The sequence below is a fragment of the Entelurus aequoreus genome, linkage group LG14 (assembly GCF_033978785.1).
Source record: "Entelurus aequoreus isolate RoL-2023_Sb linkage group LG14, RoL_Eaeq_v1.1, whole genome shotgun sequence".
NCBI lineage: Eukaryota > Metazoa > Chordata > Actinopteri > Syngnathiformes > Syngnathidae > Entelurus > Entelurus aequoreus.
The window spans coordinates 51670538-51688395 of NC_084744.1; positions in this window are offsets into that span (position 1 = coordinate 51670538).

Consider the following 17858-nt stretch of genomic DNA (forward strand, 5'->3'; position numbering starts at 1 on the left):
TAGAGGAGAGGATTCAGCCCTCCCCCGGACCTCCCACCACCCACCCTTGAAGACGGTTCCAATCCGCAAGGAGCGCGTCTGGGATCCGCTTTTTGAGGGGGGGGCTAGTACTGGGAGCTGTGCGAGTGGGGTGGCACAACGGCGTGCTAAGCCGCAACCTCCTGCTCGGCCACCGCCACCTGTCCTTCGGCCTGCTAAGCCGCAACCGCCAGCTAGGCCACCTGCACCTAAGCTAGCGCCAAGGCTAAGGCTAGCACCAGCTCCACCACAGGTTCCAATACCTGCACCTCGGCTGGTTCCCACACCAGTACCTGCACCTCGGCTGGTTCCCACACCAGTACCTGCACCTCGGCTGGTTCCCACACCAGTACCTGCACCTCGGCTGGTTCCCACACCAGTACCTGCACCTCGGCTGGTTCCCACACCAGTACCTGCACCTCGGCTGGTTCCCACACCAGTACCTGCACCTCGGCTGGTTCCCACACCAGTACCTGCACCTCGGCTGGTTCCCAGACCAGTACCTGCACCTCGGCTGGTTCCCAGACCAGTACCTGCACCTCGGCTGGTTCCCACACCAGTACCTGCACCACGACTGGTCCCCGTACCAGTACCTGCACCACGACTGGTTCTCGCACCAGTACCTGCTCCACGGCTGGTCCCCGCACCAGTACCTGCTCCACGGCTGGTCCCCGCACCAGTACCTGCACCACGACTGGTCCTCGCACCAGTACCTGCACCACGACTGGTTCTCGCACCAGTACCTGCACCACGACTGGTTCTCGCACCAGTACCTGCACCACGACTGGTTCTCGCACCAGTACCTGCACCACGACTGGTTCTCGCACCAGTACCTGCACCACGACTGGTTCTCGCACCAGCACCTGCACCACGACTGGTTCTCGCACCTGCGACTCCGGCTGCCACGACAGCGACTCCGGCTGCCACGACAGCGACTCCTGCTGCCTCGACAGCGACTCCGGCTGCCACGACAGCGACTCCTGCTGCCACGACAGCGACTCCTGCTGCCACGACAGCGACATCTCAGCGACCTCGAGTGGTCCGGCGGCGCAAGCGGAAAGCAGGTCCCCGCATGCAGCCCTCGAGGTCAGTGAAGGGACGTCAGTGGCGCAAACAGCAGCGACATTCAAGACTTTGTTGCAGGACTCAGAGGCTGCTGAAATTCTGGCGCCACTCACGCCCACCTTCTCGGCGGCCACGAATGTGGCCTTACCGTGGTCGCCCGCCTCGCCAGCGGTGGCGGCGTTCCATTCGCCGCCGCCACCTGACCCTTCCCCGGTGGATTCGGGGACACGTGGCCTGGCGACCCACCACCAAGTCACCCCCCCGCCCGCCCTTGACTCGTGAACTATTGCTTTTTTTTTTGGGGTTCCAGTTGTTTTTTTTGTTTTCAAGGGACATCTGGAATCTGTCCTTTTAGGGGGGGTACTGTTAGGATCCGCTGCTCGGATCACAGTTTGTTTACAGTTTAGTGTCACGTGTGTTTTGTTTCTGTTGCCATGACGGCAGATTTTGCTCACCTGCCTCTGGTTAGCGTTTCGGGACGCGCACCTGTTGCCCGAGCGCTAATCAGAGGGCTATTTAGTCTTCGCCCGGGCAGCACTCTGCCTGGCTTCCTAATTTGCTTTCATGCAACAACTAACGACCACCTTGTTTCCTGTGAGCTCGCATGCTAGATTATTTTGCTTACTAGCTCCCATGCTAGTCGTTTTTGTTTTCTCCTGTCTGATTTAGCTCTTAAATAAATCATTTTTCCTACCTGCAAGCTGTGTCCGAGCCGTCTGCATCCTTGGGAGAACACCACCGCACCACGATGCGACCCGGTCGTTACACCAATGTCTCTTAGTTAACAGCTTGTCTCTATTTGAGAGCCCTTTAAGAGTATTTACTTAAAACAAAGTAAAAGTGAACATACACAAATAGACTATGTCAATATAATTTACATGAGATACTAAATAACTGCTCTGTGGCAGTCCAACATAAAAGAAACGCATTAAAAACGAATGTGCTAGCTCGATGCTAATATGGACATGCTACTGATTAGCACTAGGGATTTTACATGGCAATTTAACTGCGGCAAATTTGGAAATGAAAACACGTTAAAATCAAACAGCTGGTATGTAATAAACAATACTTACAGTACAGACACTTTGTACGACTCAACAAAAGACGAGACTGGCAATAGCAGCGACTACTTCCTGACTACGGCAACACACCTAGGACATATTGAAATGAATGCGTACTTCATTGCTTTAACATTTGCCTGTGACTTTCAAATAAAAAGAATGGGTAACAATAAAAACCGCTGTGATTTTATTTTGCACTGAACAGGAAGTGAGTTTTGTTTTTCTGTAATTGGACAGTAGTTTTTTGTGACAATATTAAGTAAACACCATAACACATGTCAACATGAAGAGAACCTTTTTTTTACAGATACGGCCCTTTTAGCGCTCACATTTTATGTCGACCTGTGTTAACATGTTCATCTAAACGGGAAGATATAAACATCCCGGTGAGAGCAGACATTGTACAGTAAGTGGTTGTTTTATTATGTTCATAGTTTGTATACCATGTTTAGCACTTAGCAATACTGCTACGTGATGCTTAGAGTTTCACTAAAGCTGGATCTGTTTAGCACATATCTTCTAAATCTTGTAGATCATCCTCCTTATATTCAGGCTCAAAAATATAAGTTTCTGGCTCATCGTTTGTCCCAAAGCAGTCTTTGTTGTCTCTAATGAAGTCTGCCATGATTAGTAGTGTTGTTGTTGTTGAGGGGAAAAGTGAACCTTGTGCTGCTTCTGTGAAATGAATACGCAGCCGTATGCTTAAAATGACCAAAATAGGTAAATATTACGTTATTATGAATGTTACTATATATTACATGTTATTATGAATGTTACTACGTTACATATATACTCACATCAGGTAAATATTACGTTATTATGAATGTTACTATATTACATATATACTTACGTCATGTAAATATTACATGTTATTATGAATATTACTACATTATATATATATACTTACATCATGTATATATTACATGTTATTATGAATGTTACTACATTATATATATATACTTACATCATGTATATATTACATGTTATTATGAATGTTACTACATTACATATATACTTACATTGTGTAAATATTACATGTTATTATGAATGTTACTACATTACATATATACTTACGTACATAATGTAAATATTACATGTTATTATAAATGTTACTACTTTACATATATACAGGTACTTACATCATGTATATATTACATGTTATTATGAATGTTACTACATTACATATATACTTACATCATGTATATATTACATGTTATTATGAATGTTACTACATTACATATATACTTACATCATGTATATATTACATGTTATTATGAATGTTACTACATTACATATATACTTACATCATGTATATATTACATGTTATTATGAATGTTACTACATTACATACTGTATATACTTACATCATGTATGTATTACATGTTATTATTAATGATACTACAATACATACATACTTACATCATGTATATATTACATGTTATTATGAATGTTACTACATAACATATATAATTACATCATGTAAATATTACATGTTATTATAAATGTTACTACATTACATGTATACTTACATCATGCATATATTACATGTTATTATGAATGTTACATACATTACATCATGTAGATATTACATATTATAAATGTTACTACATTACATATATACTTACATCATGTATATATTTAATATTACATGTTATTATGAATGTTACTCCATTACATGTATACTTACGTCATGTATATATTTAATATTACATGTTATTATGAATGTTACTACATTACATATATACTTACATCATGTAAATATTACATGTTATTATGAATGTTACTACATTACATATATACTTACGTCATGTAAATGTTACATGTTATTATGAATGTTACTACATTATATATATATACTTACATCATGTAAATATTACATGTTATTATGAATGTTACCACATTACATATATACTTACATCATGTATATAATACATGTTATTATGAATGCTACTACATTACATATATACTTACATCATGTATATATTACATGTTATTATGAATGTTACTACATTACATATATACTTACATCATGTACGTATTACATGTTATTATGAATGATACTACAATACATACATACTTACATCATGTATATATTACATGTTATTATGAATGTTACTACATAACATATATAATTACATCATGTAAATATTACATGTTATTATAAATGTTACTACATTACATGTATACTTACATCATGCATATATTACATGTTATTATGAATGTTACATACATTACATCATGTAGATATTACATATTATAAATGTTACTACATTACATATATACTTACATCATGTATATATTTAATATTACATGTTATTATGAATGTTACTCCATTACATGTATACTTACGTCATGTATATATTTAATATTACATGTTATTATGAATGTTACTACATTACATATATACTTACATCATGTAAATATTACATGTTATTATGAATGTTACTACATTACATATATACTTACATCATGTAAATGTTACATGTTATTATGAATGTTACTACATTATATATATATACTTACATCATGTAAATATTACATGTTATTATGAATGTTACCACATTACATATATACTTACATCATGTATATAATACATGTTATTATGAATGCTACTACATTACATATATACTTACATCATGTATATATTACATGTTATTATGAATGTTACTACATTACATATATACTTACATCATGTACGTATTACATGTTATTATGAATGATACTACAATACATACATACTTACATCATGTATATATTACATGTTATTATGAATGTTACTACATTACATATATACTTAAATCATGTATATATTTAATATTACATGTTATTATGAATGTTACTACATTACATATATACTTACGTCATGTATATATTTAATATTACATGTTATTATGAATGTTACTACATTGCATAGATACTTACATCATGTAAATATTTAATATTACATGTTATTATGAATGTTACTACATTACATATATACTTACATCATGTATATATTTAATATTACATGTTGTTATGAATGTTACTACATTACATATATACTTACATCATGTATATATTGCATGTTATTATGAATGTTACTGCATTACATATATACTTACATCATGTATATATTACATGTTATTATGAATGTTACTGCATTACATATATACTTACATCATGTAAATATTACATGTTATTATGAATGTTACTACATTACATATATACTTGCACCATGTAAATATTACATGTTATTATGAATGTTACTACATTACATATATACTTACATCATGTCTATAAAAGGATTATGGAGGTTTTTTGGAGGTTTTTTTAGAGCGCTTTATAGGCGGAATAGAGAGACTCCCATTACCTGACTTTTGCTAACTTTTATTTATGATTTAGAATGCTTAAAAAAGAAAAAACACATGCGAATTGGCAAAAAAAAGTGCAGTTCCCCTTTAAATAAACCAATTAAGAAAAGAAAAGACATACATTCGAAAGCTTGATCATTTTTCAGTACTTAGTATTGGATGTGAAAAAAGTGTCTAAGTTGTTATTGCAATACTTTTATTTCTATTTTTGCAAGCTGGCAGTTTGACAACAACGTGATGTGAGGGAGAAATCCAAGCACGCTTATGCAAAAAGTCCATAAAAGTCCCCCTCTTGCACTCAGATGGACTGTCGGGAAGTCCCTGAAGGCCCTGAATATTAAATTAAGACTGAATAATAAGGACTGACTAAATATACAAACTAAATATTAAGGACTGAATAAGGACTAAATAATAAGGAGTGAAATTAGCACTGAATAATAACGACTAAATAAATGAATCTTTAATAAGCATTGAATATTAGGACTGAATATTGAGGACTAAATAAGGACTTATTAAAAACTGAATATTATAACTGATTATAAGGACTTAATACTAATAATGTAATAAGGCTCTAATACAGGGGTGTCAAACTCATTTTAGATCGGGGGGCCACATGGACAAAAATCTATAAATATATTGCACTTTTGCATATGCATCCACGTTTATGGTTGTATGTTATATTGTCTTTATATTCCAGCGAGTTAATCCATTTTTGGGGGGGAATTGAGGGGATTATTATTATGATGCGTTCAAGAGTCTTATGGCCTGAGGGGAGACGTGGTTACAGAACCTGGAGGTTCTGCTACGGAGGCTGCGGAACCTCTTTCTAGAGTCCAGCAGTGAAAACAGTCCTTGGTGGGGGTGGGAGGAGTCTCTGCAGACTTTCTGAGCCCTGGTCAGGCAGCGGCTTTTTGCAAACTAAATATTAAGGACTGAATAATATGACTGAATAAGGAGTGACGTTTGCGCGTTACGTCAATGGTTGAAGCGGAAGTATTGGGATACAATGTGTCCCAATACTTCCGCAATCTTTTGCAATTTGTTTAATGAACAATGAAGACTGCAAAGAAGAAAGCTGTAGGTGGGATCGGTGTATTAGCGGGTGGCTGCAGCAACACAGCCAGGAGGACTTCGACTTGGATAGCAGACGCGCTATCCGACGCTAGCCGCCGACCGCATCGATGATCGGGTGAAGTCCTTCGTCGCGCCGTCGATCGCTGGAACGCAGGTGAGCACGGGTGTTGATGAGCAGATGAGGGCTGGCGTAGGTGGATAGCTAATGTTTTTAGCATAGCTCTGTGAGGTCCCGTAGCTAAGTTAGCTTCAATGGCGTCGTTAGCAACAGCATTGTTAAGCTTCGCCAGGCTGGAAAGCATTAACCATGTAGGTACATGTCCATGGTTTAATAGTATTGTTGATATTCTGTCTGATCTTATTTCTTTTGTTTCTATCTGCAGTTAAGCCCGATGCTATCACGTTAGCTCCTTAGCTAAAGTGCTTCACCGATGTATTGTCGTGGAGATAAAAGTCACTGTGAATGTCCATTTCGCATTCTCGACTCTCATTTTCAAGAGGATATAGTATCCGAGGTGGTTTAAAATACAAATCCGTGATCCACAATAGAAAAAGGAGAAAGTGTGGAATCCAATGAGCCCTTGTACCTAAGTTACGGTCAGAGCGAAAAAAGATACGTCCTGCACTGCACTCTAGTCCTTCACTCTCACGTTCCTCATCCACAAATCTTTCATCCTGGCTCAAATTAAAGGGGTAATCGTCGCTTTCTCGGTCCGAATCGCTCTCGCTGCTGGTGTAAACAATGGGGAAATGTGAGGAGCCTTTCAACCTGCGACGTCACGCTACTTCCGGTACAGGCAAGGCTTTTTTATCAGCGACCAAAAGTTGCGAACTTTAGCGTCGATGTTCTCTACTAAATCCTTTCAGCAATAATATGGCAATATCGCAAAATGATCAAGTATGACACATAGAATGGATCTGCTATCCCCGTTTAAATAAGAAAATTTCATTTCAGTAGGCCTTTAATAAGGACTGAATATCAAGGACTAAATAATATGACTGAAGAAGGACTTATTAAAAACTGACTGGTTATAAGTACTTAATATAAGGTCTAATCATTTAAATTAGTAATAAGGCCTGAAAGGACACAGACTGAGTGGACTTTCCCATGAGACAAACTTGAAGAAAAATCAGTAGCTTTCAAAATATGAATACAAATAGACGGAGTAGATATAGAAAGGGTAAAATAAACTAGATTTTCGGGAGTATTAATAGATGATACAATGAACTGGAAATCTCATGTAAAAAAATATACAACATAACGTGGCAAGAAACATTTCAATAATGAACAAGGCAAAATACGTCCTGGGCCAAAAATCACTTCATATTCTTTACTGCTCGCCAGTGTTACCATATCTGAGTTATTGTGTAGAAATATGGGGAAATAATTACAAATGTGCGCTTCATTGTTACAAAAAAGATCAATTAGACTGATACATAATGTTGGATATAGAGAACATACAAACCCTTTATCTATTAAGTCACAATTATTGAAATTCAACAATTTGGTGCATTTGCAAACAGCTAAAATGATGTATAAAGCAAACTATAACCTGCTACCTAAGAATGTACAATAATTCTTCTCAACAAAACAGAATAATTTTTCTATGTGCATATGTATGCGTGTATGTACACTACCGTTCAAAAGTTTGGGGTCACATTGAAATGTCCTTATTTTTAATGAAGATAACTTTAACCTAGTCTTAACTTTAAAGAAATACACTCTATACATTGCTAATGTGGTAAATGACTATTCTAGCTGCAAATGTCTGGTTTTTGGTGCAATATCTACATAGGTGTATAGAGGCCCATTTCCAGCAACTATCACTCCAGTGTTCTAATGGTACAATGTGTTTGGTCATTGGCTCAGAAGGCTAATTGATGATTAGAAAACCCTTGTGCAATCATGTTCACACATCTGAAAACAGTTTAGCTCGTTACAGAAGCTACAAAACTGACCTTCCTTTGAGCAGATTGAGTTTCTGGAGCATCACATTTGTGGGGTCAATTAAACGCTCAAAATGGCCAGAAAAAGAGAACTTTCATCTGAAACTCGACAGTCTATTCTTGTTCTTAGAAATTAAGGCTATTCCACAAAATTCTTTGGGTGACCCCAAACTTTTGAACGGTAGTGTAGATATATATATGTATATATATATATGTATATATATATATATATATATATATATATATATATATATATATATATATATATATATATATATATATATATATATATATATATATATATATGTGTGTGTGTATGTGTGCATGTATGTGTATGTATATGTATGTATAATGTATACATATGTGTGTGTGTGTGTATTTTACCTCTGTTTTAAATGTTATTTTTTAGTCTGTCCTTTGCCTGTATTTCTTTGTGGTGTACAGCCCTTTGTTCTCAAAGGAATCAAACAAAGCACCGATATGATTCAGTTTAAGAGATTGTTCAAAATACAAGTGTTCACAAAGTACACAGAACAAGAATTATGAGGAACATATTGAACCTTTTTTTTTTTCTTGAGACACAGATTTGTTTGCTTACTATAGTATATTATTCATTTATTATTTATTTGTTCACTGTTCTGTTACAGAGAATAAGGAAATGGGATAAAGTTGCTAGGGTATGAAAAGGGGTAGGATTTAATAAGCTCTGCTTCTTCCTACTCCTTTTCGGACGTGCTGTAATGAAACAACTGGAATTGTGTCATGCATTACATTGTATCGTATGCATGTTCAAAATAAACTGAAACTGAACTGAATGTCAAGGACTAAATAATATGACTGAAGAAGGACTTATTAAAAAAACTGACTGGTTATAAGGACTTAAAATAAGGCCTAATAATTTAAATTAGTAATAATAAGGCCTGAAAGGACACAGGCTGAGTGGACTTTCCCACGAGACAAACTTGTAACAACCATCTGGAAGAAAAATCAGTAGCTTTCAAAATAAAGCCGACGTCAGAAAATGTGCTTCAATTTTGACCCGACTAGAGGATGTCAAATCATCTGTTTTGTGGAATGTAAGAGTGTACATGTGTTTTGGGAGGACATCAGAGATTGGCTGAGAGACAAGGGTGTGGAGATGTCCCCATTCACTATAGCAGACCTGGGCAAATTAAGGCCCGTTAAGCTTTTCAATCTGGCCCGCCGGACATTCCCAAACAATTGTATTAGATTTTTAAGATGGAAACTGTAGCTGCCATTATGATGTGCAGTGATATTTTCTTTGATTTACTTTTAGTTAATTTTCCTGAAGGAACTCTCCTGAAGGAATCAATAAAGTACTCTCTATCTATCTGTTTTCAAATGACCGTAAGTCTTGAACTATACAAAGTATTTCAATGGTTGGAATCTGCGCTTTTGCATGCATTACTAGTTACTATGGCAGGGGTCACCAACCTTTTTGAAACCAAGAGCTACTTTTTGGGTACTGATTAATGCGAAGGGCTACCAGTTTGATACACACTTAAATAATAAATTGCCAGAAATAGCCAATTTGCTCAATTTACCTTTAACTCTATGTTATTATTAATAATTAATGATATTTACACTTAATTGAACGGTTTAAAAGAGGAGAAAACACGAAAAAAATGATAATTAAATTTTGAAACATAGTTTTTCTTCAATTTCGACTCTCTAAAATTCAAAATTCAACCAAAAAAAAGAAGAGAAAAACTAGCTAATTCGAATCTTTTTGAAAAAATTTAAAAAAGAATTTATGGAACATCATCAGTAATTTTTCCTGATTAAGATTAATTTTAGAATTTTGATGACGTGTTTTAAATAGGTTAAAATCCAATCTGCACTTTGTTAAAATATATAACAAATTGGACCAAGCTATATTTCTAACAAAGACAAATCATTATTTCTTCTAGATTTTCCAGAACAAAAATTTTAAAAGAAATTCAAAAGACTTTGAAATAAGATTTAAATTTGATTCTACAGATTTTCTAGATTTGCCAGAAGAATTTTTTTGAATTTTAATCATAATAAGTTTGAAGAAATATTTCACAAAATATTCTTCGTCAAAAAAACAGAAGCTAAAATGAAGAATTAAATTAAAATTTATTTATTATTCTTTACAATAAAATTTTTTTTTTTACTTGAACATTGATTTAAATTGTCAGGAAAGAAGAGGAAGGAAATTAAAAGGTAAATAGGTATATATGTTTAAAAATCCTAAAATCATTTTTATCAGATCGTAGGTGGGTTTTTTTACCCTTCGCGTTCATAGTTCGCTGTTTGTTGCATTTTTGTTGCGTTTCGCTTGATTGTAAAATATGTCGATCGAGAGACGGTGTGACGTTCATATGTTGTCAATATTCAGTGTTTTATCGTTCATAGTTAATATTGTAAATCCCACATTCTTTATTTTCATGTACATTCTGGGTGTCTGATTCAGTAAAAATTTTTTTTAATTCCATTCCGTTTTTTCAGGCGGTCTGTCATAACATTTTTAGCATTCAATCAGACATTATTGTGAGGTTCTGTATTAGTGTTCCTAAAAATAGATATACCGGCCCCCAGACACTTTTTTTCCCTGTAAATTTGGCCCCCCAGTCAAAATAATTGCCCAGGCCTGCACTATAGTATAGATCAGGGGTGTCCAAACTTTTTTCCACTGAGGGCCGCACACAGAAAAATTCAAGCATGCGGGGGCCATTTTGATATTTTTAATTTTCAAACCATAACAAAATATATGGATTTTGTTTGTTTTTTACCTTTAGAGCTCCAGGGGACCATAAAGAGTCTAAGTCTTTAAAATGTTAAAAACAAGTCAAATTATTATTATTTTTATTTATATAACGCTTACAGTAAATCTGTACAGTATATCAACTTCAGGTTGATATAAAGTTTAAAAAAACAAAAAGGTTTTATGCCTTTTCTGTCAAAGACAACTTAGTTTTTTATAATAAAACTGAAATATGCAGTATTTCCCCCACTGCCCAAAACATTCAGAAAGTAATGTTTGATGTGAAGTAATTAGAGCCTTAAAAAGATCAATAATGCAGGACACCATTGATTTTAATTCATTATTATTTTTGAGTAATCACAGTGAAAAGATAAATAATCCCATTAAGTATATTTGGGATCCAAAAGTTGCCCCACTCATAAAGTGATACATTTTTATTAGTTTTTTTTTACTTTCAACACTTAAGTTACGAGCTCAACTTCAGATATATCTGTCCATTTTACGTTTGAACTATTATTTTGTTTGTATTATGCTCTTTTGTCAAATAAAATGTTGATGTTTTTGTATGGCAACCACACAATATATGCAATATTTCCCACATAAAACATTTTAAAGTGAAATATTTGAAATAATTGGAGCCTTGAATAGGTCAATAATTCATTATAACATTGATTTTTTATTTTTTTTTAGCAGTGGCAAAAAAAGAAAAAAGAAAGATAGACAAAACAAAAAAAAAGCCTGCATGGTAGCTTTGTGTCAACATTGCAACTTTTTCTAGTTAGATTTCACCTCATTCCACTTTTTTAAATGTTTTTTTAATTTTTGCAATAGCATTTCCAGAATGTGTGGCGGGCCGGTAAACAATTAGCTGCGGGCCGCACTTTGGACACCCCTTGGTATAGATCAAGTTTGGTATTTTTTATAAACGACTGTAACATAGAAATGTTTGTCAACATTATTATGTTTCAGGCAAAAACATTTCTACATAAATGTCGATTTATGAAAGTAAGGCCTACATTTTCTAATTGGCTTAATGGGTTACAATTATCAATCGAATCTTGGAGAATGATTAAGAGTACATAAGCCCTTAAATTGATATCTTTGTTAAAAACATTTAAAGTGATTTAGGTAGCCCTTTTTGTCTTTTTTGGTTTATATTGTTTATTATTATGAATTAATTTATGTATTTATTTCGGCAGACAGACATATATATCAACACTTCATCACTCTTTGTAGTTTGACAGACAAAAGGGATACGGGAAAAAAGCAACAATGCTTATCCATGTCCCGCCCCTAATTTACAATCAACTTATATGTTGGTTATATATGTTGGTTATATAGTCCAAGTTTCAACAGCAGATTTGATGGATGCATGACAATTTCAGAACAGGTATAACATATGATAATGGATGATAATGACAAGTCAGTATACATCCACCAATATGGATATAATAGCATTGAGTGACCATCTTGCCTGGGTATCTTTCGTATTCTGAAGCCTCGTCTGGTGTGTTATGTTCCTTATTCCACAGTGAGTTATTTTGCACCTGTGTCCCACAGTTGAGATAGTCCAAACAACTAGTCATGTTTTTGATAGTTTCCCAACAACACATTTTTTTACCGCAAGGTTGAACTCTCTTAGGCTCGAAGAGAGTTTAATTTCTCCACTCACATTGCCCAAAAGTTTCACCCCCGCTATAGATAACGTTTGAGCCTTGAAAGTGGAATTTACTATGTTGTGTTGGTAGAAAATGGATGGATGGATGGATGGATGTTTGAATTTCAGGACACCCCTGAATTGGGGCTGGGCGATATATCGATATACTCGATATATCGCGGGTTTGTCTCTGTGCGATATAGAAAATGACTATATCGTGATATTCGAGTATACATTCTCACGCAGTTGCTTTTATCTGCGGGCATTACACTGCAAGCGTTTCCCACTCTTTCTTGTCTCTCCTTCTCACAGACTTAAAACAAGCGCACCTTCTTACATACGTCACGTGTGCAACATCACACGCTCCCGCGGCGCAGACAGGTAGCGACATGGTAACGTTAGCTGTGATGCTAACGGTGCGGTGCGGGTGGTAATACGAGAGAAAGAAGGTGCCAATCTGGTCACAAATGAAGGAAAAATGAATTCCCAAGAAAAACATTGTCTGGCGGTGGTTTGGCTTCAAGCGGGAAGATGTCGAACAAGTATGCGGCAAAAGCGTTGCTACGAAAAGTAGCACCACTGCTAATGTAGCATCATTTGAAAAGTCACCCGCTAGAGCAGTGTGCCGTGAGATACAGTCTGGTGAGCCGTGGGAGAGTATGTAATTTCACCTATTTGGGGTAAAAATATTTTTTGCAAACAAGTAATTATAATCTACAAATAATGTGCCGTTGTTGAGTGTCTGTGTTGTCGAGAGCTCGGCAGCGTAACCATGTAATACTCTTCCATATCAGTAGGTGGCAGCCGGTAGCTAATTGCTTTGTAGATGTTGGGAACATGGTTTGTCGTGATCACAACATGCAGATGACAGTGAGAGGCAGCGTGCAGGTGAAAAGGTATCTAATGTTAAAACCAAAAATAAACAAAAGGTGAGTGTCCCTAAGAAAAGGCATTGAAGCTTAGGGAACGAAACTAAAACTGAACTGGCTACAAAGTAAACAAAAACAGAATGCTGGACGACAGCAAAGACTTACTGCGTAGCAGAGACGGCGTCCGCAATGTACATCCGAACGTGACGTGACAATCAACAATGTCCCCACTAAGAAGGATAAAAACAACTGAAATATTCTTGATTGCTAAAACAAAGTAGATGCGGGAAATATGGCTCAAAGAAAGACATGAAACTGCTACAGGAAAATACCAACAAAACAGGAAAAGTCAACAAAATAGGAGCGCAAGACAAGAACTAAAACACTACACACAGGAAAACACAAAAAAACTCAAAATAAGTCACGGCGTGATGTGACAGGTGGTGACAGTACACCTACTTTGAGACAAGAGCTATAGTGACACATGGTTGGTTATGGTTTAAAGGCCTACTGCAAGCCACTACTACCGACCACGCAGTCTGATAGTTTATATATCAATGATGAAATCTTAACATTGCAACACATGCCAATACGGCCGGGTTAGATTAGTAAAGTGCAATTTTAAATTTCCCGCAAAATATCTTGCTGAAAACGTCTCGGTATGATGACGTTTGCGCGTGACGTCACAGATTGTAGCGGACATTTTGGGACAGCATTGTGGCCAGCTATTAAGTCGTCTGTTTTCATCGCAAAATTCCACAGTATTCTGGACATCTGTGTTGGTGAATCTTTTGCAATTTGTTTAATGAACAATGAAGACAGCAAAGAAGAAAGCTGTAGGTGGGAAGCGGTGTGTTAGCGGCCATCTGCAGCAACACAAACACGTAGCCGGTGTTTCATTGTTTACATTCCCGAACAATGACAGTCAAGCTTTACCATTGGCCTGGGACAACAGAGACTCTTACCAGGAGGACTTTGAGTTGGATATGCGCTACCGTGAGTACGCAGCTACGGCTTCCAAACATTTGATCGCTTGCCCGTACGTGCGTGCCGCTATGTGCATGTCACGTATGTAACTTTGGGGAAATATATGTGCTGTATGAACTTTGCGGAGGTGAACGGTACTTTGGGCTGTGGGATTGAGTGTGTTGTGCGGGTGTTTGATTTGTATTGGCGGGTTATATGGACGGGAGGGGGGAGGTGTTTGTTATGCGGGATTAATTTGTGGCATATTAAATATAAGCCTGGTTGTGTTGTGGCTAATAGAGTATATATATGTCTTGTGTTTATTCACTGTTGTAGTCATTCCCAGCTGAATATCAGGTCCCACCCGCCTCTTACAGCATCTTCCCTATCTGAATCACTTCCACTGCCCTCTAATCCTTCACTCTCACTTTCCTCATCCACAAATCTTTCATCCTCGCTCAAATTAATGGGGAAATCGTCGCTTTCTCTGTCCGAATCGCTCTCGCTGCTTGTGGCCATGATTGTAAACAATGTGCAGATGTGAGGAGCCTTTCAACCTGTGACGTCACGCTACTTCCTGTACAGGCAAGGCTTTTTTATCAGCGACCAAAAGTTGCGAACTTTATCGTCGATGTTCTCTACTAAATCCTTTCAGCAAAAATATGGCAATATCGCGAAATGATCAAGTATGACACATAGAATGGATCTGCTATCCCCGTTTAAATAAGAAAATCTCATTTCAGTAGGCCTTTAAAGTCATATCCAACATATTAATGTACTAATATGATCCACTTCAAGAAACTCTTCAAACTTAAAGTGTTTACAAAGTACAAAGAAGAAGAACCATGATAAACATTCTGAATTTATTTAATTCATCCATTCTTTCACTCTCAAAATAATCTTACTTATCTCATCATATAAAATGTAACTTACTTCACCAATTATTATTTATCTATTTTTATTGTGATTACTTATGGAGTACATTGTGAATAAATTGAGAACAGGAAGTGAACAAAAAAGTTTAGCAACTGTTATGTAAAAGAAAAGGGGTAGGATTAAATACGCTCTGCTTCTTCCTACTCCTTTTCGAACATGTTGAAAAGAGAAACTGGAAATTGTGATGTATCATGTTGTATGCTTGCATGTTCGAAATAAACTCAAATTCAAACTCAAACTCAAACAATTGTTACGACAACTTTTTATTGTCAAAATCGGCTACTGAGTTTCATTTTTTAATGATTTCCGCTGGTGGTGTGCCTCCGGATTTTTTCAATGAAAAAAATGTGCCTTGGCTCAAAAAAGGTTGAAAAACACTGCGCTAGAGAATAAGGAGTGCTTGAAACGCCGCATGTCAACATCTCCGTTCGGTGCCACACCCACAAAATGCCCAAGCAACTATTTCGACATCAACACCGTATGAAACAAATAGTCGACAACAGAAGGAGATAACGTCCGCAGGAACCTACCACATAGCGAAGGACGTACACTATTTGATTTCCTATTATGCAGCTCATTTTTATTTGGCAGTTATTTAAATATCTTGTGTGACATCATGCACAGAAGTGCACTTTATTTGTTTTTAACTATTGTAGTGGCGTTCTGTACAAAAAGTGCACTTTAATTTAGTGTTATTTTGATATGTCATCTTAGTGACATCATGCACAAAAGTGTATGTTTTAAAATGTCTCTGACAATCTTGCACTTTCTGTTTTGAAATGACATGAATGTTTGTGCCACTGCTTCATAACTCTTTAATAAATACAGTTTTGGTAAATTGACTTAGTTGTGATTTTCCTCTCTGCATGAAAGTTTAAAATGAGCATATATTAATGCAGTATGAACAAGAATGTTTTAATGTAGACACATAGAATCATCATACTGCTGTGATTATATGCATCAAGTGTTCATCCAAGGCAAAATATCGAGATATATATCGTGTATCGTGACATGGCCTAAAAATATCGAGATATTAATAAAAGGCCATATCCCCCAGCCCTACCCTGAATTCATGTGGACTATCTCTGAGTGAAAACAGACTCTGTATATTTGTGAGGCCATAAATATAACTTGAAGGCTACTGTATTGGATTATATCATGTAGTTTAAGAAAATTACTTATCATGAACAGATCACTGGTATGAGCTCTATGTGGGGTAGAATAATGTATTATTATTTATTAATATTAACCTCTGAAGGCTTTAGTGGCCACATGCATGGACAGCACCTTTTAGCTCTTATTTCCAAAATTGTGTACACTACTGAATTGGGGTTTTATGGCCCTTTTTTGGACACTTATACTGCCATTTGGTGGTGTCAGAAGAGTACAATGGAATTTGGAAAAAAATAATTAGCATGTCATTAAACATGAAGTACACGTTTATGTACTTATGGAATAAGTACATCATATCAAAAGATGATTCTTAGATTTTTATTCTAATTAGGGTCCAATAAGCCCAAATAGCAAAGACAAATAAAAAAAGCATGTAAAAAAACAGCTTGGGCCTTAAAGGCCTACTGAAACCGACTACTACCGACCACGCAGTCTGATAGTTTATATATCAATGATGAAATCTTAACAATGCAACACATGCCAATACGGCCGGGTTAACTTATAAAGTGCAATTTTAAATTTCCCGCGAAACTTCCGGTTGAAAACGTCTATGTATGATGACGTATGCGCATGACGTCAATCGTTGAAATGGAAGTATTCGGACACCATTGTATCCAATACAAAAAGCTCTGTTTTTATCGCAAAATTCCACAGTATTCTGGACATCTGTGTTGGTGAATCTTTTGCAATTTGTTTAATGAACAATGAAGACTGCAAAGAAGAAAGCTGTAGGTGGGATCGGTGTATTAGCGGCTGGCTGCAGCAACACAACCAGGAGGACTTTGACTTGGATAGCAGACGCGCTATCCGACGCTAGCCGCCGACCGCATCGATGATCAGGTGAAGTCCTTCGTCGCTCCGTCGATCGCTGGAACGCAGGTGAGCACGGGTGTTGATGAGCAGATGAGGGCTGGCGTAGGTGGATAGCTAATGTTTCTATCATAGCTCTGTGAGGTCCCGTAGCTAAGTTAGCTTCAATGGCGTCGTTAGCAA